We start from the raw sequence: 23,962 nt of genomic DNA on the forward strand, positions 1-23,962 counted from the left end.
TGGCAGCATTTGGCAGGAAAGTGCCACACCCCCATGCCACACCTTCCTGGTGGGAAGTTCAAATTGCAACAGTATAATGTATCAAACCACAGCTATCTCTATTAACCTAAGAAAATCGTGGGAAGATAGTACACTTTGGGCTACCTGCACTGGACTGGCGCCAAGTTTTAATTTTGGCGGTAAAGAAAGGTCACTTGGGGTTTTGATACCAACCTAAGAAAATTGCAGTAAACAAAGCTCACCTCCACTAATCGAAGTCACCCAGCCACCACCTCTTCCTAGGGGTTGGGAAAAGGACTCAGCCTGCACTGGGCTGGTGGAGAGAGGAAGGAGTGTGCTTTATTTATTTTGGTGCAATTTATTTAGGGATGGAGTATATTTATCACAGTGATATAGACCTGCAAACTACTCCTACATAACTCATGTATAATGCTCTACACATGCGCTTGCTAATTGTAAACTGTCAAAATAACGCATTGCACAGCCTGCAGACATGCAAACCACTCATAAGTAATGCAATACATTTAAGTCCAGAGAGCCAAACAACTTGTAAATTGTCCACAAAATAATCGATCTAAAAGACTTTGCAGACATCATCAACTGTCGAAATCATGTACCAGTCTTTATTTAAACAATTAGAGGCAGCAGCACCATCCAGTGTGTTCGCCACGAGGTCCAGACTCAAACTGACCTAGTACACAGCGCCACCATCAGAGAGCACTGTCGTCAATTACGTAATGTAACCCAAGATGGTGGGGGGGAAATGGCAGGAAAACGACTCTGCCTTTGCTGGGCATAAGTTTTTATTTTGCAGGCAGTGTCTCCACCATGGGATCTACACTACAACTGACCTAGTACACAATACTGCCACCAGAGGGTGCTGTCATCCCTCCTGTGATGTAATCCAAAATGATGGAGGAAAATGGCGGGAAAACGACTCTGGACACAATACTTTATGTTGCAGGCAGCCTCTCCACCACGAGATCTAGAGTCCAACTGATCTAGTACACAGTACTGCCACCAGAGGAGTGTGCTGCCATCCCTCATGTGACGTAATCCAAGATGGTGGTCTGTAGTGGGAAAATGGCGCGAAAATGACTCAGCTTGCGCTGGGCTGCTGGGGAGAGTAAGGATGGAGTGCAATCTTTTTATTTTGGAACATTTTATTTAGGGATGGAGTATATTTGTCACACTGACACAAAACGCTAGCCCTGATATGCTTGGTGTCACAATACAAGGCTGCAGACATGCAAACAACTCGGAATTTTCCAAAGTAATTACAGTACAGACCTGCAAACTGTTACTAAATAATGCAGTACAAAGATGTGCAGACATGAAATCAACTCATAAACTGTCCAAATAACACACAGCACAGCCTACAGGCCCGCTCGCAAAATAATGCAACAGACACGTAATCAACGCCTCCCACATCCTGTCCAGTGGACTACACAGGAGGTTAGCGGCAGCACCCGCAAAGTGACGTGGCCGTCAGCTGTAAAAAGAAAAAAAACTGAGTTAATGGATCAACGACAAACTGAAACGGGTGTCTTGCGACGTTCGCCCCGAGCAGATGCAACGAACGAAAACGAACAAACTGAGATTACAACGACAACAAAAAGAGAGGTCAGCGTGACAGAATGTCAATCCTAAGGGCCCGGGTTCGATTCTCGGCTGGATCGGAGATTTTCTCCGCTCCGGGACTGGGTGTTGTGATGTCCTACTCATCATCATTTCATCCCCATCGACGCGCAAGTCGCCGAAGATGCGTCAGATCGTTGGGCTTGCACCCGGCGAACAGTCATTCCAACAGGAGGCCCTAGTCACAGGACATTTATTTATTTAGCAGACAGTTTTGTTTGTTGCAAGCTATGGATACAATTCAATAACGACAGCTATGAGGGACGTTTTAAAACACACACATATTACAGCTGTTTTTACTATCAGGTTCGATTCCCAGCTGGGTTGGAGATTTTCTCCGGTAAGGTACTGGGTGTTTGTGTCGTCTTCATCATCCCCATTTCATCCTAATGGAAGCGTAAGTCGCTGAAGTGGCGTCACCTCAAAAGACTTGCACCAGGCGATCAGGTCTGCCCGCCATGAGGTCCTCGCCGCACGATATTCCATTTCGTTTCATCATTAGTGTCTCTACACCACTCCTCTCCCTAGTGACACTTCCTTCACAGTATTTACAGCAAATTTGAAGCTGTAAATGTTTAATTCAGGTTTTATTTGAAATAGTTGATTTGTCACGTGAAACAGAGAGGCATCGTACTAAAATAAAGAAAACTACAGAGGTTTATCATATAGCGCTAGAAAACGCATTTCCTCGAAAAAAAGGTAAAATCCAAACAAAACTCGCAAAACAAAAATTCATCGAACATCGCTTCAATAATTCTTTCAGCTTATGTAAAATACGTTTGTCTTGTTCATGAACGACTTTTGCATGTATTGCTAATAACAAGAGTAAGTAGGCTGTTTAGGTTTTTATGTTGATAACGCCACGTAGCGCTCTGTATGAAAATCACTGACTGTGCTGTGCGCAGTCTGTGGCTGGTTTGCATTGTTGGAATATTTGCTATTGTAGTGTTGGGCAGTTGGATGTGAACAGCGCATAGCGTTACGCAGTTGGAGGTAAGCCGCCAGCAGTGGTGTATGTGGGAACAGAGATGGCAGAATTTTGAGAGCGGACGATCTGGACGTGTGTCCATTAGAAAGAGTAAATTTGTAATACTGGATATCATGAATTGATATATATATGATGACTTTTGAACAGTATTAAGGTAAATACATTGTTTGTTCTCTGTCAAAATCTCTCATTTACTAACTATGCCTATCAGTAGTTAGTGCCTTCAGTAGTTAGAATCTTTTATTTAGCTGGCAGCATTGGCGCTCGCTGTATTGCAGTAGTTCGAGTAACGAAGATTTTAGTGAGGTAAGTGATTCATGAAAGGTATAGGTTATTGTTAGTCAGGGCCATTCTTTTGTAGGGATTATTGAAAGTCAGATTGGGTTGCGCTAAAAATATTGTGTGTCAGTTTACTGTTGATCAGAATAAGTAAAGAGAGAAATGTCTGAGTACGTTCAGTTATGCTCAGCTGTTTGAAAATCAAATAACGTAGGAGGTTTATCAGCACAGTAATTCATTAATTTTCCTAACGGGATGTTTCACAGGTATCTCTTGCCTTTGATTTGATGAACAACATTCTATTCAGTACAAAATAACAACAGTAATTATGTAGATTTTTTTACGTTTGTCCACGTAAACTGTACTTACATCGAAAATCATTGCTTTGGTTACATAAAAGCGCAGAAGTTATGCCATCATTTAACTTTTATTACTTATTAAATGCCTCACAAACTCTGTTAGGATATAAAATACGCAACGGATTAACACTGAATTATGTGCGGTTCTGATTATATGGCAAACAAACAAGCAAAGAGAAGCCGTGGCCTCCCAGTTCCTCCCTTACACATTGATTTACGTTTATTTCCCTACCAATGCTACCAGTACTATCGGAAATCCTACCATTTGCCACTTAATTTGTGTGTTTTACCAAAACTACCGAACCGTAGTTTTGGAAGAGCGGAACTCTAATATTGTGAACGTCCTACAACAGTGTCCTAGCCATTACATATTTACTGTCGACTTGAACTGTCAGTTAGTTCATTTACTGTTGTGAAGTGAATAATGAAAAAAATTCTGGTCTATTGTAGCAATTTTTATGAGATATTTAAGCGTATGTTGTGACGTATGTGTTTCAATTTTGCTATCATATATGCATGGTACAAAGTACAAAGTATGTTATGCAGCATGTGGCTTATGTGAGGAAGATCACGTGCACATACTCGTTTCACAGGATGTGTTCCACGTATTTGAAAAAAATAATTATTAATAGTAATTTATATAATCAGCACTAAAGTCTGATGAAATAATTATGGTAACCTTTTAGAAATAATTTAGTTTCGTGACCGAAAACAATTGAACACATTTGTTTTTATCCTTCAGAAAATTTAATTAGATCCCTAATAACACCCAGGTTGCGAACCACCGCGGCAGAGGAAATGCAGAACGCTGGAGGCAAAGTGCCCTTTTAAACTGAAACTTAGGCTCACATTTTTGTAGATATTACGTGGAAACCATCCACGCCCGCAGTTTCACGGTGAACATGCAAAAAGATCTTCTGTCACTTCTGCTTTGGTTAGCATTTAAAAATAATTCCGCTGAAAAAACAGCGATTTATTTTCGCCTGATTTTCTAACCATTCGAGCGACATGAGTGGCGAATTTTGGTTAAAACTTACGTTTCTCATGTTACCATGTTAAAATTTGCTTCTTTTGCCAAAACACAGCGGAGTTTACACAATGTTACCTTACTAACTTGCTGTGCAGACGCAATTGCGAGAGAATTCCGAAACAGTGATTTCTTAAATATGTTAAGTGAGGGATTGACGACAAAGCGTCAGTAGCTTATGAAAAAGGGCATCCTCGGTGTAAAAATAAACGCATAATGTGTTCACTTATGTTGTTCCAAAACCCACAGAATTTTTCATTTGACCAGCTATCGATGACCCTTAAAAATTACATTCTTGTCATCGAAAATGTCTGTAGTTAGTGGAAGAACTCGTTAGATAATGGACTTTCGCTAATAACTACAAGACAAAATACTCCCCTCTTTGTGTGCTGGCATTTGCGAAACCGTTTATGAAATACGAGGAATGTTGCGGATCTTTCATTCTGGACTTATCGCTGACGCACGCGATCGCAAGTGAATGTGCGACATAAGATCAAATTTCTCGAGATTGGTGACAGAGATCTCCACCAAAGTGTAAAAAAAAGTTCAATATTTTAGTTCAAATTCATATGCAGCAACATATTAGGTAATATCCACCAAATGCAAAATCGTAGCGACCCCTACTTCCATTGCAAACTTTTTTGAATTTCTCGCAGTGTCTTACTTAATTGCAAATATCACAATAACTATGACCATTAACGAAATGATGAACACGTCACCACGTAGCTGACGTACAAAGCTATAAGTAACCCAAAAACGAATTCCTTTTACAGAATATTTTCTGTAAAACTCTTTGAGAAAGATTGCAGCGCGTGCGCCTCGACTCTTGTCATCGCAGTATGTCGCCAACTGGCCGAATAATATTGTTCTCCTCTTCCGAATGAAGGAGTGAACTCGTCCAGCTCTTAGGACTAAAATCGGACACTGCGCATCGACCACTGTATCCTGAGCCACGCGCGGAGTCGAGCCTGAAGTGGTAAGCTTAGCGCATCGCGTATCTGGACCTGGACCTGGCTGGATACCAATTCGATTTTACGCGAAAGAACTTGCCCCCCTTCTAACAGCCGTGTACCGCAAATCTCTAGATGAACGGAAGGTTCCAAATGATTGGAAAAGAGCACAGGTAGTTCCAGTTTCCAGGAAGGGTCGTCGAGCAGATGCGCAAAACTATAGGCCTATATCTCTGACATCGATCTGTTGTAGAATTTAGAACATGTTTTTTGCTCGCGTACCATGTCATTTCTGGAACCCAGAATCTACTCTGTGGGAATCAACGTGAATTCCGGAAACAGCGATCGTGTGAGACCCAACTCGCTTTATTTGTTCATGAGACCCAGAAAATATTAGATACAGGCTCCCAGGTAGATGCTATTTTCCTTGACTTCCGGAAGGCGTTCGATATAGTTCCGGACTGTCGCCTGATAAACAAAGTAAGAGCCTACAGAATATCAGACCAGCTGTGTTCCTCGATTGAAGAGTTTTTAGCAAACAGAACACAGCATGTTATTCTCAATGGCTCTGAGCACTATGGGACTCAACTGCTGAGGTCATTAGTCCCCTAGAACTTAGAACTAGTTAAACCTAACTAACCTAAGGACATCACAAACATCCATGCCCGAGGCAGGATTCGAACCTGCGACCGTAGCGGTCTTGCGGTTCCAGACTGCAGCGCCTTTAACCGCACGGCCACTTCGGCCGGCGTTATCCTCAATGCAGAGACGTCTACAGACGTTAAAGTAACCTCTGGCGTGCCACAGGGGAGTGTTATGGGACTTTTGCTTTTCACAATATATATAAATGACCTAGTAAATAGTGTCGGAAGTTCCATGCGGCGTTTCGCGGATGATGCTGTAGTATACAGAGAAGTTGCAGCATTAGAAAAATGCAGGAAGATCTGCAGCGGATAGGCACTTGTTGCAGGGAGTGGCAACTGACCCTTAACATAGACAAATTTAATGTATTGCGAATACATAGAAAGAAGGATCCTTTATTGTATGATTATATGACAGCGGAACAAACAGTGGTAGCAGTTACTTCTGTAAAATATCTGGGAGTATGCGTACGGAACGATTTGAAGTGGAATGATCATATAAAATTAGTTGTTGATTAGGCAGGTGCCAGGTTGAGATTCATTGGGAGAGTCCTTAGAAAATGTAGTCCATGAACAAAGAAGGTAGCTTACAAAACACTCGTTCGACTTATACTTGAGTATTGCTCTATCAGTGTGGGATCTGTACCAGGCCGGGTTGACAGAGGAGATAGAGAAGATCCAAAGAAGAGCGGCGCGTTTCGTCACAGGGTTATTTGGTAAGCGTGATAGCGTTACAGAGATGTTTAGCAAACTCAAGTGGTAGACTCCGCAAGAGAGGCGCTCTGCATCGCGGCGTAGCTTGCTGTCCAGGTTTCGAGAGGGTGCGTTTCCGGATGAGGTATCGAATATGTTTCCCCCTGCTTACACCTCCCGAAGAGATCACGAATGTAAAATTAGAGAGATTCGAGAGCGCACGGAGGCTTTCCGGCAGTCGTTCTTCCCGCGAACCATACGCGACTGGAACAGGAAAGGGAGGTAATGAGAATGGCACGTAAAGTGCCCTCCGCCACTCACCGTTGGGTGGCTTGCGGAGTATAAATGTAGATGTAGATAGATGTAGATCTGCACACTGCAGATTTACTGCCAATATGCAAGCGAGTGCAAGCGCGTGGCGGTAGATAATGCGTGACTTACAGGTGGCTGTCAAGAAACGATACGCGGCTACGTTATCAGGTCAGATAGCATCGGTCATTTGCGGCAACTTCCGCCGACGTTTTACGAAGAGTACCCGGCCACTCAGCCGCTTGCGGGTCACGCGGGTAGGCTCTACTCACAAGGGAAGACGTCTGTGTGGTACCTCGCCTGCTCTCACTATTCATCACATTTACTTGCGACGGAAACGTATTATCACCGCATGTATCATACGATGGTCACTCCAAAAGAAATGCATACTATTTTTGTAAAAATACAGTTTTCATTCTGCATGTGTGAAAGTTTTACAGTGTGTAGATACATCCTTCCCGCTTGTATTCAAACTTAGTTCAACCTGTTCCCGTGAGTGGCGCCGTCACAGAATGTCTTCAAGATGACTGCTACACTTGACGTTCGTCAGAAGCAACGTGCTGTCATAGAATTCCTGTGGTGTGAAAACGAGACAGTGGGAAACATCCACAAGAGGTTGAAAAAGGTATATGGAGATGCTGCTGTCGATCGCAGTACCGTTAGTCGGTGGGCAAGCAGGTTACGTGATGAAAGCGGGCACGGCAGTATTGAGGATTGTCCTCGCAGTGACAGGCTTCGTACTGCACAGACTCCAGACAATGTGCAGAGAGTTAACGAACTGGTGACTGCTGACAGACGCACCACAGTGAACGAATTGTCACGCTACGTTGGGATAGGGGAAGGAAGTGTTCACAGAATACTGAAAGTATTGGCGTTAAAAATGTTTTGTGCCAGGTGGGTTCCCAGGATGTTGACAGTGGCTCATAAAGAAACAAGAAAAACGGTATGAAGCGAACTTTTGGAGCAGTACGAGAACGGTGGAGATGAATTTCTTGGAAGAATTGTGACGGGTGATGACACATGGCTCCATCATTTTTCACCAGAGACGAAGAGGCAATCAATGGAGTGGCACCTTGCAAATTCACCCAAGAAAAAAAAATTCAAAACCACACCTTCTGCTGGAAAAGTAATGGCTACGGTGTTTTTCGATTCCGAAGGACGCTTGCTTGTGGACATGATGTCAAGTGGAACCACCATAAATTCTGATGCATATGTGACGACTCTGAAGAAACTTCAAGCTCGACTGAGTAGTGTTCGACCACATTGGCAAAAGCAGGATGTTCTGCTGTTGCACGACTATGCACGGCCACATGTCAGTCAAAAAACCACGGAAGCGATCACAAAACTCGGATGGACAACACTGAAACACCCGCCTTACAGTCCTGACCTGGCTCCATGTGATTATCATCTCTTTGGGAAGCTGAAATACTCGTCGTGGAACAAGGTTTGAAGATGATGAATCCCTTGTGCACGCAGCCAAACAGTGGCTCCAACAGGTTGGTCCATAATTTTACCGTGCGGGAATACAGGCACTGGTTCCAAGATGCCGTAATGCAGTTGAGAGGGATGGAAATTATGTGGAGAAAATAAAATATTGTTCCTAAAGGATGTATCTACACACTGTAAAACTTTCAAACATGTAGAATAAAAGATGGATTTAAAAAAAAAAAATAGTGTACATTTCTTTCGGAGTGACCCTCGTATTTAGAATGTCCAGTGTACAGTATGACAACTACCAAGACTACAGAAAAAGAGTAAATATTTCAATGACCAGACAGACAGTTCATAATGTTGTGAACAGTAAATAAATAAAGGGCACGAGGGAGTTCTGATACAGCTCACCCACTTGACAGCCCAACACCATGACAACTTACCCAGGTCACTGTTGCCGCTTGAGGCTGCTCTTTATTGCACTTCTTTTGGATCGTTTGCTGTTTCTATTTTGCTTTTCTCGCAGTTCAGTACACCTTCTTCCTGTCTCCATGCTTGACCTGTGACCAGTTTGTGACGGGCTGTCTACTGGGCCCTCTTATCACTAAATATGAATCCGCTCCGCGGAGCGGTAGGGGGGGGGGAGGGGGAATGGGGAATGAGATGGGAAGCTTCCCTTGCCAGTACATCGGCCGTTGCCCACGTTTCGACCTTGCAGCCGCTACCTCTCAATTAGGTTAGCTCCTCAAGTGCCACCACGAGGCTGAGTGCACCCCTCATCAGTCCTTCCACAAAGCAAAAATTCCTGGCAGTACCGGGAATCGAACCTGGGTCCCCCCACTCGCTGACAGAGGCACTCTCTTCCACTTATTGCCATTAGAAATTTCGCTTGCACAGAACTAGGAAATGAAAGCTCATTGACTTCAAGTTGTGTTCTGGATGTTGTTGCCAACTGTTGAATTTCATTGCCAACTGCCGAATGGTTCAAATGGCTCTAAGCACTATGGGACTTAACATCTGAGGTTATCAGTCCCCTAGTCTTAGAACTAATTAAACCTAACTAACCTAAGGACATCACTCACTTCCATGCCTGAGGCAGGATTCGAACGGGAGGACGACGGTTCAATCCCGTCTCCAGCCATCTTGATTTAGGTTTTCCGTGATTTCCCTAAATCGTTTCAGGCAAATGCCGGGATGGTTCCTTTGAAAGGGCACGGCCGATTTCCTTCCCCATCCTTCCCTAACCCCGAGCTTGCGCTCCGTCTCTAATGACCTCGTTGCCGACGGGACGTTAAAAAACACTAACCTAACCAGGATTCGAACCAGTAGCAGCGCGGTTCCGGACTGAAGCGCCTAGAACCGCTCGGCCACAGTGGCCGGCTACTGTCGAATGTTTGTTTGTGATATCTGTGATATGTGTGTGTGTGTGTGTGTGTGTGTGTGTGTGTGTGTGTGTGTTTTAGGATGGTTAGGTGCACACACTGATACTTTTTTATTGTTTATCTTACCAGACCGTTTGAACACAAATATTTCCGAAGCAACAAAGATGACGCCGAGCAAGTGATTTAATATAAGACACATAGGGTCACAAATGTCGGGAGATACCCTAAAAGTGGATGACAAATGTTGAACGTGTGACGTCATCAGATGACGTACATCGCAGAACGTGCGTCGGTTGAGTCTTTAGGTCTGATGCACCTGATCATCGCAACCCAAGTACGCTATTCAAAAAATGGTTCAAATGCCTCTGAGCACTATGGGACTTAACAGCTGTGGTCATCAGTCCCCTAGAACTTAGAACTACTTAAACCTAACTAACCTAAGGACATCACACACATCCATGCCCGAGGCAGGATTCGAACCTGCGACCGTAGCAGTCGCACGGTTCCGGACTGCGCGCCTAGAACCGCGAGACCACCGCGGCCGGCCAAGTACGCTATTCACGGCGGTCACTATGTTTACATGTGACTCATCTTCCGAAAGTCGAAAACCGAATTTCGGAAACTGCTTTTCACTGTCTTATTTATAAGTTAAGGTCTGAAGCGGAATTGCTTACCCAGTTAAATACGGTGCCTGGAAAACAGATGTTCCAGTTTCTGGTTTATGTCAACAGAATCATTTAGTTCTCTTCACTTAAATATTAGAGGCAGACACTTTCATGCTCAGTCTAATATTTCTGCTTCTCCTTCACTGCACAGTATGTCGCCCCATCTTTATTAGTCGAATATTTTGAAAACAAGGCGTAACCTGACAATCCAAGCACCTTCCAAAAACGGTTGGCGTTTGCATGGAGGCGAGAATCGATTGTGGAAGTGGAAAATCAGCAGCTAGAAACGGATTTCCAGAAACGATTTCAGAGTTGTTTACACGACCAACGAGAAGCGGTATTGAGAAACCAGTTTACGAAATCCGGTCTTGGGAGCCTCATGTAAACATAGTGGGGTGTGGCTCTGGGCCCACGTGCTCGGCTTTAGTGAGTGGAGCTCAGGTTTCGAGTCTTGCGTCTGCCAGGCGGTATTTTTTTCATTGCGTTAGACAATTACGTGTTTACATTGAGGTAAAATTTATTGTTTCTTAAAAAATGGTTCAAATGGCTCTGAGCATTGTGGGACTTAACTTCTCAGGTCATCAGTCCCCTAGAACTCAGAACTAGTTAAACCTAACTGACCTAAGGACATCTCACACATCCATGGCCGAGGCAGGATTCGAACCTGCGACCGTAGCGACCTCGCGGTTCCAGACTGTAGCGCCTAGAACCGCTCGGCCACCCCGGCCGGCTATTGTTTTTTATTTACCAGTCTTGCTGTCTCCGCTGGTTTACTACAAAGTACAGTAGAACAAAAACCTACCGAATTCCGTCGTTAGCAGTAAATGACCCACGTTTTCTTTACTAAATAATGTCTTTTAAAAAATGGATAAAAGGAAAGAAACACAAAATACGAACTGCTTCTACTTAGTTACTAATTTTGTAACTTCTACGTTAACAAGAGATCACATTTACAAAAGGTGTTCGAAATTGGCACCACATGACTGAATGCAAGCATTGCATCCGCCAAACGCTGCACATGTGGCGAGGTACGTCATCTGGTGACGTCAGATGTTCACCATTTGTCATCCATTTTTGGCTTATCTCCCGACGTTTGCGACCCCAAGTGCCTTATATTAAATTACTTGCCTCAGCATCACCTACATCGCTTTTCAGGTTTTTAAACGTTAAAAGAATCATCCTGTACTTCAGGCCGCTGATGATGGATGCCTTTCAAATAATAAGGGCGAAACGGCAACGGCACGAAAAACTCGTTTCATGCAGTGGTAACTAGACGTAATTAAAGTGACAATTATCAACATAAAAATCATAATAACTTGTTGATATCCGCGGTTAATGCAGTGATTTTGCTTTTTTTGCTGGAGGTGGGCGGGGGGAGGGAGGGGCCAGGAACACGTCCTTCACGCCCCTCCTTCCTTCCACCTTCCCCAGTCGCCCCTCTCTCTTCCTGCATCCCCACCTGTGCACTTTTAATTGCCAGCTGTGTACTGAAGAGTCTACCGGGAACTAATCGCGTCCTTATGGCCCCTTTTAGAAATATACGAACCCGTACCGTATCGAGGTGGGATTAGGTGTGCCCTTGATCCAGGTTGTCGGATACTCTTGACACGCGGTCTTGTATCCCTCCCTACTCACACGGAGAGCCGTTCGGACGGAGACTGTGACTGGGCGCGAGACGTGGAGACGTCGCTAAGTACGCGGGGGTCACTCCCTTATCACAGGAAGCGCAGGCGGCCGTCTCGCCAGCGCTTCTTAAGTCAGCAAACGCTGATTATCAACACAGCGTATGCTTTAGGGCCCCGCAAGCTCTCGGAATTCTGTCGCTGTCTTCAGCCGTAACGTCAACATTGTATATTTACCGAGAAAGGTCACTAGGGCGATTTTAACGGAAACCATTGGAGACTTCTCTCGTTTTCCTCTCCACTACGGACTTTGATTAGCATATGCATGACAATCTCTTTGGTTTGTCCTGAATAATTACGTGCAACAGAATGCTACGAGCCACACTGTGTTGTGCAACACCGTTTGTAAGGAAATAACAGGCATGAGCGTCACAAACATTTGAATCTCTCCCTCATATTTTCCGAATAAAAATTCGCATGAAGGAGAACAGTTTTCACACACATGTGTTCACTCCCATTCCGTTTCTAGGAATATTTTTAATGAAATCTTTGTTCTCTCATAAAACCAAACCCGGACAGGAAGCAAATACACAGTTATGTTGTCTTTCCGTAGCATTAGTTATCTTACTAGGCGTTAGATGCTGATAATGTATTTATAAAAACCAAAATAAAAATAGAATCGGCTTTAAATCATCGTAAGTCTAGTTACTACTCCTTTATTAAATACTTTTAGTCATTTAATTTAGAATTCGCGTCAGTGTCTGGTCTCGCAAGAGAACAAGTTACATTTTACTGAAGTGTGCTGTATTTCGAAGCGAAGTGCCAGCACTTTCATACTGCTATAAAATCGTCGAGTTATTATGAACTGGTATCTCTTTGGGCAACGAGAATTCAGAATTGTCTCTGTATTCAATACAGTGATTTCTGCTCGTCCCAACAATTATTGCTTCCGAATGCAACTACTAGTAGTAGGCAGCATTTGTCGAAATGTATTCGATGTAAATGAGATAAAAATTACCAAATACATTCACTATTTACTTACAGATGTCTAATCTTTAGCCTTCTTTGGTAGTTGTTATCGCTGTTTTGGCCTCGGAAGCTTTGGCAGAAGTTGAGCGATATACTCAAAACAGCTTAACTTTCCAAAAATCAAAAAAGTTAAACCTGGTTATGAATCATATATATTATGATAAATATTACCAAATGGAGTAAATAAGTTAAATCTAAATCCTGTAACGAATCTCTTCTCTAAAGAATTTAAGTCTCAACCTCGGCCTTGATTACTTTTACAACTTTCTTTAAGATGAGAATTATCGAAAATACCAAACTCCATAAAATGGCGTTATTTGTGCGAAACAGAAATGCAATGACCAAAGACGACACTAAATAATAAATTACTGTAACTAATGACTATGAGTGCATGTTCCGCTCGAGATTAATAAAGTACTAAACATTTATTGACTCGTTTTCATCACAAACACGAAATGTCCATAGATTTGTGTGTCTAAAATTATTTAAACCAAGACTTGGTTCATCGACCACATTTACATTCAATTACGGTTACAACTTAAACAGATTCTAAAAAATCCCTGTTCAACAATATTCTTCCCTGTGTAGGAAATATGAGTATAATAACTACTGATAGTGCGGAACAATTCACTCCGAGGTAGCTCACCTGTATCTCACAAAGCGGCTATAGGCACAACACATTACGTTTTGAGAACCAGCTCTGGGAAGAAGACGATGTTACGTTAAACGAAATCAAGCTTCCTTTTCTATATGTATATAAAATAATTCTTACTGCTAATTGCAACAGTAGCTTTCGTCGTAAAAAATAGTAATCGTTAGATAAATAACTTTCTTGTTTTAATTTGGTAATTCTTATAAGGATAATTGTAACTATACATTTGACCCATGCACTTGTTTGACACTTATTCCCTCTCGTGACAACTCTATGGGAAAGATAATTCATTATGGTGGCCGATAGGTGTCTCGCACATCGCATACAGTCAGCAGAACAGAAAGGCTAAGTGATAGGAACAGAAAGGCGTTTTTCTCGAAATGAATAGGATCATGCTACCGAGAAAAGAGAAATCGAAGTTTTAGTTTTTTTCTTGTAGCTATTGTACATGTTGTGAAATATTATGACATTGCTAAAAGAAGTAAGAAAAATGGTCTAAGGTATGGAGCACTCGAAATAAAAATAGAATGAACCACAATAAAAACATAAATACACATATCAATTCAAACCCCCCCCCCCCACCACCTGGTGTCCCCCTTCCTCTCCACCCCTAGCCTGCTGCCACACCTTTACCGTAGTGTCCCCCCCTCTCTCCATTTCGACACCCTCCGGCTCCTTTCCCAACGCAACTTCCAGCACCTACCCCTCCTCGATGATGAACTTCGCCCTGATGTCTACCCCTCCTACCAACTCTAACCCCACCTTCCCCCTGCCTTCTCCTCAGGGCTCCCTCTCCTGCCCCTACCTCCTCCTGGGCGGCTTTCCCCCTCCTACGCTCCTCCCCATGCTCCTCTTCAGTATCTCTGCACTCCCTCCTGCCTTGTCTCCCACTCCACCTGTCCCCTGTCTCTTGTTACATCCCCTGACCCTCTATTCCTTTCATCCCACCTCCTCCCCTGCTGCACCTTACTCTCCCCTCTTTTTCCATCCCTTCAGACCTCTCCCTCAGCAGGTCCCTCCTGGCAGGTTTTATTCTTTGTTGTGTGTGCTTCATCTCTTAAAGTGGTTTTAAGGTGTCTTTGTTCTGGAGTGTTTTAATACTGTCGCCAACTTTCAACCTGTGCGTGTGACTTCAGTGTCTTTTTTGTGCTCTAGGAATCGCCAACTGTGTTTTTTAACTTTGTAGACTTTTTAAATTGTCCCCCCATGAATGTCTCTGTGTCAGTGTATATTTTCTCTTCATTGTCTCCCCTTACTCTGTTTCTATGTCCCCCTTTTTATCGCCTTTATGTGTATAATTTTCTCGTTTTATTAGCTGTCATGTCCCTCAGCTGAAGAGCGGCGGATTGTGCCGCTGCCAACCCTCCCCTGCCCATATGGTGCAGGAGAATGAAATCACAATAAAGGAAAAACAAATATCAATGCAAAGCTAAAGGAAAACGATAACATAGTCCCAAATTACATGATAAATCTTCTTATTCTCCTGATCCCAGAGAACCTCATTGCAATAGTTGTGTAATAAATTTCAACCAGCAATACTAAGTATACTGTTCAGTAACCACAAGAGGAGAAGGATTACTTTCAGACACAGGAAGACACTAGCTAGGTTACATAGTAGACGAAAGAGATTCCGAAAAGTCTTCGCATTTCGAGGTTCATTGAAGCAGAGCGGATATCCATGAACGTAAACAAATAATAAAGCCTGATCGAACTACGTCCCATTACTAAAGGTGACCTGGCAAGTATTCAGGATCAAGCATTTCGTGCATGCGTGCATTATCGTCTGTAGGTTAGTTTTGTGTGAGCATTTGGACTGTTCAAGCTACTTGGTCGCTTTTCAATCAATGAATACCACTTTGAAACCCTCAAGGAAGTATTCAAAAAACTCACTACGTGACTATACAGGAACTCAAGACACTCTGGGGAACTATCATCACGACCATAGGTGGAAGCATAAACGACCAAAAACACTGCAACCTACGGCATAACCAACTACAGCGACCTAACACACTCACAAGCAACAACATCAGCGAGTCCATGCACATCAGCAATATTGACTGGACATGACAACTGCTATCACAGCCGAGCAACAGGCAGCAGCAGGGATGTTGATAAACTCTCACACTAATGCACAAACAAACGGCTAGCACTATCCTACACTGTGCATCCGGTATATGATCTACCGGACACTAGCCAATGACGAACTCAACTCTTTCAGGTATGGTGATGCTGGCTGAGAAGACAAAGCTGGTACCCAGCTGCAAAAGCCGAGTGACAACGCATCGAAACGTCAAAGGTATCAGCCTACATGATACCCACTACTGACTTACCTAATCCTTGCATGATCTGTCACAGATAACAAGCAGTCCACTACTGTTCCTACTACCCAATCAGATTGTTGCAGAGATTTTTTTTCCCTTGGCTCTGGCCTTGGCACTTTTTTCCTCTGCCCTTCAAACCGCTACCTTTAGTTCAATTTTCGATCCAATCTATCTCCAGATGAATGCGTATTAATAGTTAATCATAACCAGACGTACATAAACATCACAGTACCCACATCCTGCGAAAACGTCACTTACTGAACACTAACTCCTATGCAGAGACCGCAGTAGACCTTTTGTGTTGGCCATAATGCCAGTGTGGGCGTAGAGCGGCTCCTTCCTATATGGGAAAAAATTGGGGGGAGGGGGGGAGGGGGGGAGAGGGAACTCAACGACCATACACTCTGCTGGCGGCTAGTGTGGACAGGATCTGAACGCAGCTGGGACACTACAAGAGTCTCTACTTCCCAGTCTAAATCGATGTCGATATCACTGGGTATTAAATAAATAGTGCGTACTGAGGTAGTATAGTGAAGTACTGAGCAACGTTGATTTGCTTTGGAGTTCCCTGAGGCTTTAAATAGTGCGATACTGAATACCAGTGTGTTGTTGTTCTGGTCTTCAGTCCTGAGTGGTTTGATGCGGCTCTCCATGATACTCTTTCCTGTGCAAGCTGCTTCATCTCCTAGTACGTACTGCAGCCTACATTCTTCTGAATCTGCTTAGTGTATTCCTCTCTTGGTCTCCCTCTACGATTTTTACCCTCCAGTACTAAATTGGCGATCCCTTGATGCTTCAGAACATGTCCTACCAACCGGTTCCTTCTAGTTAAGTTGTGCCACAAACTCCTCTTCTCCCCAATTCTATTCAGTACCTCCTCATTAGTTACGTGATCTACCCATCTAATCTTCAGCATTCTTCTGTAGCATCACATTTCGAAAGCTTCTATTCTCTTCTTGTCCGAACTATTTATCGTCCATGTTTCACTTCCATACATGGCTACACTCCATACAAATACTCTCAGAAACGACTTCCTGACACTTAAATCTATACTCGATGTTAACAAATTTCTCTTCTTCAGAAACGCTTTCCTTGCCATTGCCAGTCTACATTTTATATCCTCTCTACTTCGACCATCATCAGCTATTTTGGTCCCCAAATAGCAAAACTCCTTCACTACTTTAAGTGTCTCATTTCCTAATCTAATTCCCTCAGCATCACCCGACTTGATTCGACTACATTCCATTATCCTCGTTTTGCTTTTGTTGATGTTCATCTTATATCCTCCTTTCAAGACACTGCCCATTCCGTTCAACTGCTCTTCCAAGTCCTTTGCTGTCTCTGACAGAATTACAATGTCATCGGCGAACCTTAAAGTTTTTATTTCCTCTCCATGGATTTTAATGCCTACTCCGAACTTTTCTTTTGTTTCCTTTACTGCTTGCTCAATATACAGATTGAATAGCATTGGGGAGAACCTACAACCCTGCCTCACTCCCTTCCCAACCACTGCTTCCCTTTCATGTCCCTCGACTCTTATAACTGCCATCTGCTTTCTATACAAATTGTAAATAGCCTTTCGCTCCCTGTATTTATACCTGCCACCTTCAGAATTTGAAAGACAGTATTCCAGTCAACATTGTCAAAAGCTTTCTCTAAGTCCACAAAAGCTAGAAAAGTAGGTTTGCCTTTCCTTAATCTTTCTTCTAAGATACGTCGTAGGGTCAGTATTGCCTCACGTGTTCCAACATTTCTACGGAATCCAGACTGATCTTCCCCACGGTCGGCTTCTACCAGTTTTTCCATTCGTCTGTAAAGAAATCGTGTTAGTATTTTGCAGACGTGACTTATTAAACTGATAGTTCGGTAATTTTCACATCTGTCAACACCTGCTTTCTTTGGGATTGGAATTATTATATTCTTCTTGAAGTCTGAGGGTATTTCGCCAGTCTCATACATTTTGCTCACCAGATGGTAGAGTTTTGTCAGGACTGGCTCTCCCAAGGCTCTCAGTAGTTCTATTGGAATGTTATCTACTCCTGGGGCCTTGTTTCGACTCAGGTCTTTCAGTGCTCTGTCAAACTCTTCACGCAGTATCATATCTCCCATTTCATCCTCATCTACCTCCTCTTCTATTTCCATAATATTGCCCTCAAGTACCTCGCCTTTGTATAGACCCTCTATATACTCCTTCCACCTTTCTGCTTTCCCTTCTTTGCTTAGAACTGGGTTTCCATCTGAGCTCTTGATATTCGTACGAGTGGTTCTCTTTTCTCCAAAGGTCTCTTTAATTTTCCTGTGGGCAGTATCTATTTTACCCCTAGTGAGATAAGCCTCTACATCCTTACATTTGTCCTCTAGCCATGCCTGCTTAGCCATTTTGCACTTCCTGTTGATCTCATTTTTGAGACGTTTGTATTCCTTTTTGCCAGCTTCATTTACTGCATTTTTATATTTTCTCCTTTCATCAATTAAATTCAATATTTCTTCTGTCACCTAAGGATTTCTACTAGCCCTCGTCTTTTTACCTACTTGATCCTCTGCTGCCTTCACTACTTCATCCCTCAAAGCTACCCATTCTTCTTCTACTGTATTTCTTTCCCCAATTCTTGTCAATTGTTCCCTTATGCTCTCCCTGAAACTCTGTACAACCTCTGGTTTAGTCAGTTTATCCATGTCCCATCTTCTTAAATTCCCAACTTTTTGCAGTTTCTTCAGTTTTAATCTACATTTCATAACCAATAGATTGTGGTCAGAGTCCACATCTGCCCCTGGAAATGCCTTACAGTTTAAAACCTGGTCCCTAAATCTCTGTTTTACCATTATATAATCTATCTGAAACCTGTCAGTATCTCCAGGCAGTGTAGGCAGATCAATTGAAGAAGGATGTACATCCTCGAAAAGGGCAATGGGTTTGGACACTAATATAGGTACAATGAAGCTAATGGGTCAAAAATTTGGGTAACATAATAAATACTTTACTTTTATTTACTGGCAGGAGTTAAGCGTCCCAGCGGATTCTGTGAGGAACTACGTAACTCAACAGTCCGTTTGGTCCCATTCCATACAGTTTGTGGTGCATGCCAGCACAGCCTACACTTCATTCCGAAGCAAACACAGTTCATCAACCTGAAATGTGTGCAGCTATATTGCAAATACCTTCTTGGTGTGTGTTTACGTAAATAAAAGTAATTTTTATATGTGAACTTGGGTTCAAATGGCTCTGAGCACTATGAGACTTAACATCTGAGGTCATCAGTCCCCATGAAAAAAATGGTTCAAATGGCTCTGAGCACTATGGGACTCAACTGCTGAGGTCATTAGTCCCCTAGAACTTAGAACTAGTTAAACATAACTAACCTAAGGACATCACAAACATCCATGCCCGAGGCAGGATTCGAACCTGCGACCGTAGCGATCTTGCGGTTCCAGACTGCAGCGCCTTTAACCGCACGGCCACTTCGGCCGGCAGTCCCCATGAACTTATAACTATTTAAACCTAACTAACCTAAGGACATCACACACATCCATGCCCTAGGTAAAATTCGAACCTGCGACAGTAGCAGTCGCGCAGTTCCGGACTGAAGCGCCTAGAACCGCTCGGCTTGAACTGAGGTGAGTGGTAGTAGTAGTAGTAGTAGTAGTAGTAGCTTTATTCATTCATAGATCTCTTTCTACAAGGATATAGGACATGTCAAAGTATTTACAAGTTTCGACCAATTTAAAATAAGCTAATTCGTATACACATATATTTACTTCTAGTTAGAGACAATCATTAGGTTTACTCCTGGTATACAATACTTTTTTTACAACTAACTTATTAAATTTAATTAATGTAATGCCGCACTGTTCACTCATACGTCACTATCAGTCACTGCACACACTATACACACATTGTTTCATAACACTTCACTCACCACACACACACACACACACGCACACACACACACACACACACACACACACACTGGTGATCTCTGGGCCATTTTCTCTACCGAAACTTCCCATTTGCTATCCTGAGAAACTGAGTCAGCATCCCTCCATAATGAGTGAGATGATGTACTCAGAAAGAGGAAGAGGTGTTAGTTATCGTGCTATGCATAGCTTGGGAGTAAGTATTTCTACAAAGGAAAAAAACATAGAGTGAAGGTGTTATGTGGAATGTTGGATGTTTTATAATCATTATTATTTATTTTGTGGGTGTGTGGGTTTTATTTTGTCAAGTTGCGCAATGGATTGATCCAACAAGTGCCCTTTGGTTCCTGCAAGAAACAATTTCCACCTACACTACTAAAAATGGTTCAAATGGCTCTGAGCACTATGGGACTCAACTGCTGTGGTCATAAGTCCCCTAGAACTTAGAACTACTTAAACCTAACTAACCTAAGGACAGCACACAACACCCAGCCATCACGAGGCAGAGAAAATCCCTGACCCCGCCGGGAATCGAACCCGGGAACCCGGGCGTGGGAAGCGAGAACGCTACCGCACGACCACGAGATGCGGGCCACCTACACTACTACAGAGGTCAGACAGACGCTCCTAGCGTACCAACAAGAACTGCTTGAAAAATATTCAGCAACAAATATCTTCTAGAGTCGTCTGCTGTAGGGAAAAGACACAAAAATATTCTATATATTCTTACGTAACTAGTGGGATACTTGGGTACTGGAGTATTGCTAGTTAGTGAAAGAGAAACATTAAACGAACGAAAAATATTATTTATTACAAAAAATTCTGAGAAATCAAGTGAAACTTTTTCTTATATAAAAAAATTAATAAATTTCCGGGTTCTTTTCGGAACAGTAGGTTGCTTCTTATGGATAGGAATGCTATTGTTTTACAAAGTATCGAAAGGTACTTCTCTCCCTTTTCTTTAAGAATGTTATTTACTCGGCAGAATGGCTGAGAGCCGCACCTACACAACTTGAATAACTTTTCTATGAACGGTCAAGGCTGTCGCGTGAGAAATGTAATGGAGTGTACTGTTATGGAGGACAGATGGGGCTCGCATACGCTGTAGCGCACAATATCGTGAGCTGCGACGACTGCTGCCTGCGTCGCTCGCTGCTGACAAATAACACGACTATCTCTTTCTATCTGGATTGACCTTCGCCAATCAAACTCTCCCTACGCCTTGATGAAGTCAAGGACTCCTATCCGCCCCTAGTCTAACTATTGGCGTGGTACTCCAGTCAGATAAGCAGTCCACCGCGATGCCACTCAACACGCGCTCCCAAGTTCACACGGCACAGTAAGTGCCAACACAGTGAACAACGTTTAATCGCGAGTGACTCAGAGTGTCGCCAACGACAGAGGTGCTCGCCCAGTGGAGCACACTTTAATGAGTGGTATTACGAGCGGTAAGATGTTCAAATATGTGTCCCTTTGATTCCGAAACAACTATACCAAACATGTGGATATATATTTCACTCACAGGTAACTTAAAACAAGAAACGCCATGGGTTTCGGGAAAGATAATTGAGGATATTACACATTTATTTTTATACCGAGGCTGCGCTTTTTCATCCACACTGACCCTTGCCACCACTCGTATCCCCACCATTTACCTTCTTACATGCAAACCACTATAAGCTATGTTTGGGTCATTGCCAATCTCATATGAATAACTCGACTATAAACAGCGGTAAGGGACAGATGAGAAACAGACTTATTACACCTAAAACGTAGTAGCTTTATTCATATTAGTTGACAGTTCCACGATAAAACGAGTAATGGCAGCTCTATCGCTAATTTCAGATTCTCACTGTCAACTTCGTCAGGATACGTGCATGTAAAGAGTGGTAAGTATAAAAATATGGCCACCAATAGCAGTAACGTGCGCAGTATCCGTCCCGGAACGCAAATGTGCTTCAAAAGCTGTTTCTAATCAGGTATATGTGAAAAATTCTTTAACTATGTAAACAATGTTGTGTCCCGTGCCATTTTTATGTGGTTTACCTGACAGCATGAGTGCAGAGATGTTATGAGCCATCCTTCATATCGTTTACTTGCTGTACTAAAGCACTCCATCTTCAGACCACAAGTGGCCCATTGGGTTACCATCCGACCGCCGTGTCATCCTCAATGAGGATGCGGATAGGAGGGGCGTGTGGTCAGCACACTGCTCTCGCAGTCGTTATGACGGTTTTCTGTGACCAGAAGCGTTACTAATCGGTCGAATAGCTCCTCAATTGGCATCACGAGGCTGAGTGCACCCCGAAACATGGCACGACGGCCCGGATGGTCACCCATCCAAGTGCCAGCCACGCCCGACAGCGCTTAACTTCGGTGATCTGACGGAAACCGGTGTATCCACTGCAGCAAGGTCGTTGCCTCTGCTGTAGTAAAGTGATAACAAAATATATTTTATATTGTGCCGGACCATACAATAATTTTTGAGGTTGTTGTAGTTCATTATTCCAAAAATTGATAATACAAATCTTAGTATCATAAACTGAAACAATTAGAACGTTTTGAATTTACTCCTATATTTTGGAGTGGTTTCAGAGTAATGTATCGTTAACCTGGCCAGAAGTAAATAGTGATAAGTCAATGGTAACTCATGCTACATGCACACAGTTTGCAGTAAACAATGTTAAGCATCCACCGACATATTTTTAAGAATAAAATTTTGGATACAATTTACGATTTTAAAAGTACATCGTTACTCTAGAAATATTTGAAAACGGTAACTTATCTGAATTAAAAAATCCCAGTGGATGTGCTTGAAATATATATGTCCTACTTATGAGATTTTATTGAAACTTTACTGCAGAATTTCTCAAAACATCCAACTTGCCACCCGCCATAATTTACCACCAGAGTCTTCATATTACTTTTTGTTCAACTGCTGCTGAGACTGGCAGGAGAAATCTTGTAGGTGAATTTCGTCCATGTTCTCTCTTTCTCTTTCTACTCCTTAATAAAATATAAAATGAGTAAACGGCTTAACGAAGTAGTGGAGTCCACAACAACGTACTGTAAGACTCGCCGATTTATTTCACAAATATGGTAAAAAGACATGATCCTGCCTCCCTTTCTGTCCGCTCAATTACTCGGTTACCAGGAGATGACAATTATGTCTACCCTTTTATATTTATTTTGAGGTAGATGAAAATATACTTTAGGCGAAGAATAAAGAGTTATGCTGCAGCCAGAGGAGGTGTGATATAAGAGGGCATGCTGAAAAATGATACCCCCGAATTTTTAATGTGAAAACTCTTAAAGCTTTTTATACTATAAAACAAACGTTATCAACGCTCTACACCTTTGTTATTCATGCCTACGTATTTCTTTCTCAACATATTCACCCTGGTGACGGACGATTGTTTGATTTGTTGACAGAACAACTTCACCACTGCTTCCACCGCTTCATCACTATCAAAGTGAAGTCGTCGAAAGTATTGTTTAACTTCTGGAAACAGGCGAATATCGGATAGGCCAAGTCGGGACTGTATGGAGGATAATCGATGACAATGTTAACCCAAGGCGGTGGATTGTTGCAGACGTCCTAGCGCTCGTGTCTGGTTTGGCATTGTCATGCTGAAGGAGACTGTGCTACATGTGTGGACGAACTTATCGAAATCGAAATTAGATTACAGCACGCTGCTTCTCAAGCACTGACATATGAGCGGTGTTCAGTAATTAATGCAACACATTTTTTTCTGAAAGCAAGTTGGTTTTATCCAGGATTCCAATAACCTCTTTTGGCTATGAAACCCTATTTCTCAACGTAATCTCCGTTCAATGTGATGGCCTTACGCCACCTTACTGGGAGTGCCTGTACGAGTGCCATGTCGAAATCTTTTAGCAGAATCTGTGAAAAAATTTATTTGCAAAAAAACGTTTACAACTTTTCAAAATACTCTCCGTTAGCATGTATACATTTTTCCATTCTCTGAAACCACTTATAAAATGTGTTAATCCAAGCTTCTTTTGGGATGTCATTTAGTGCATTCTCGTACGCTGCAATG

Source organism: Schistocerca americana, chromosome 4, assembly GCF_021461395.2.
Source record: "Schistocerca americana isolate TAMUIC-IGC-003095 chromosome 4, iqSchAmer2.1, whole genome shotgun sequence".
Classification (NCBI taxonomy): Eukaryota; Metazoa; Arthropoda; class Insecta; order Orthoptera; family Acrididae; genus Schistocerca; species Schistocerca americana.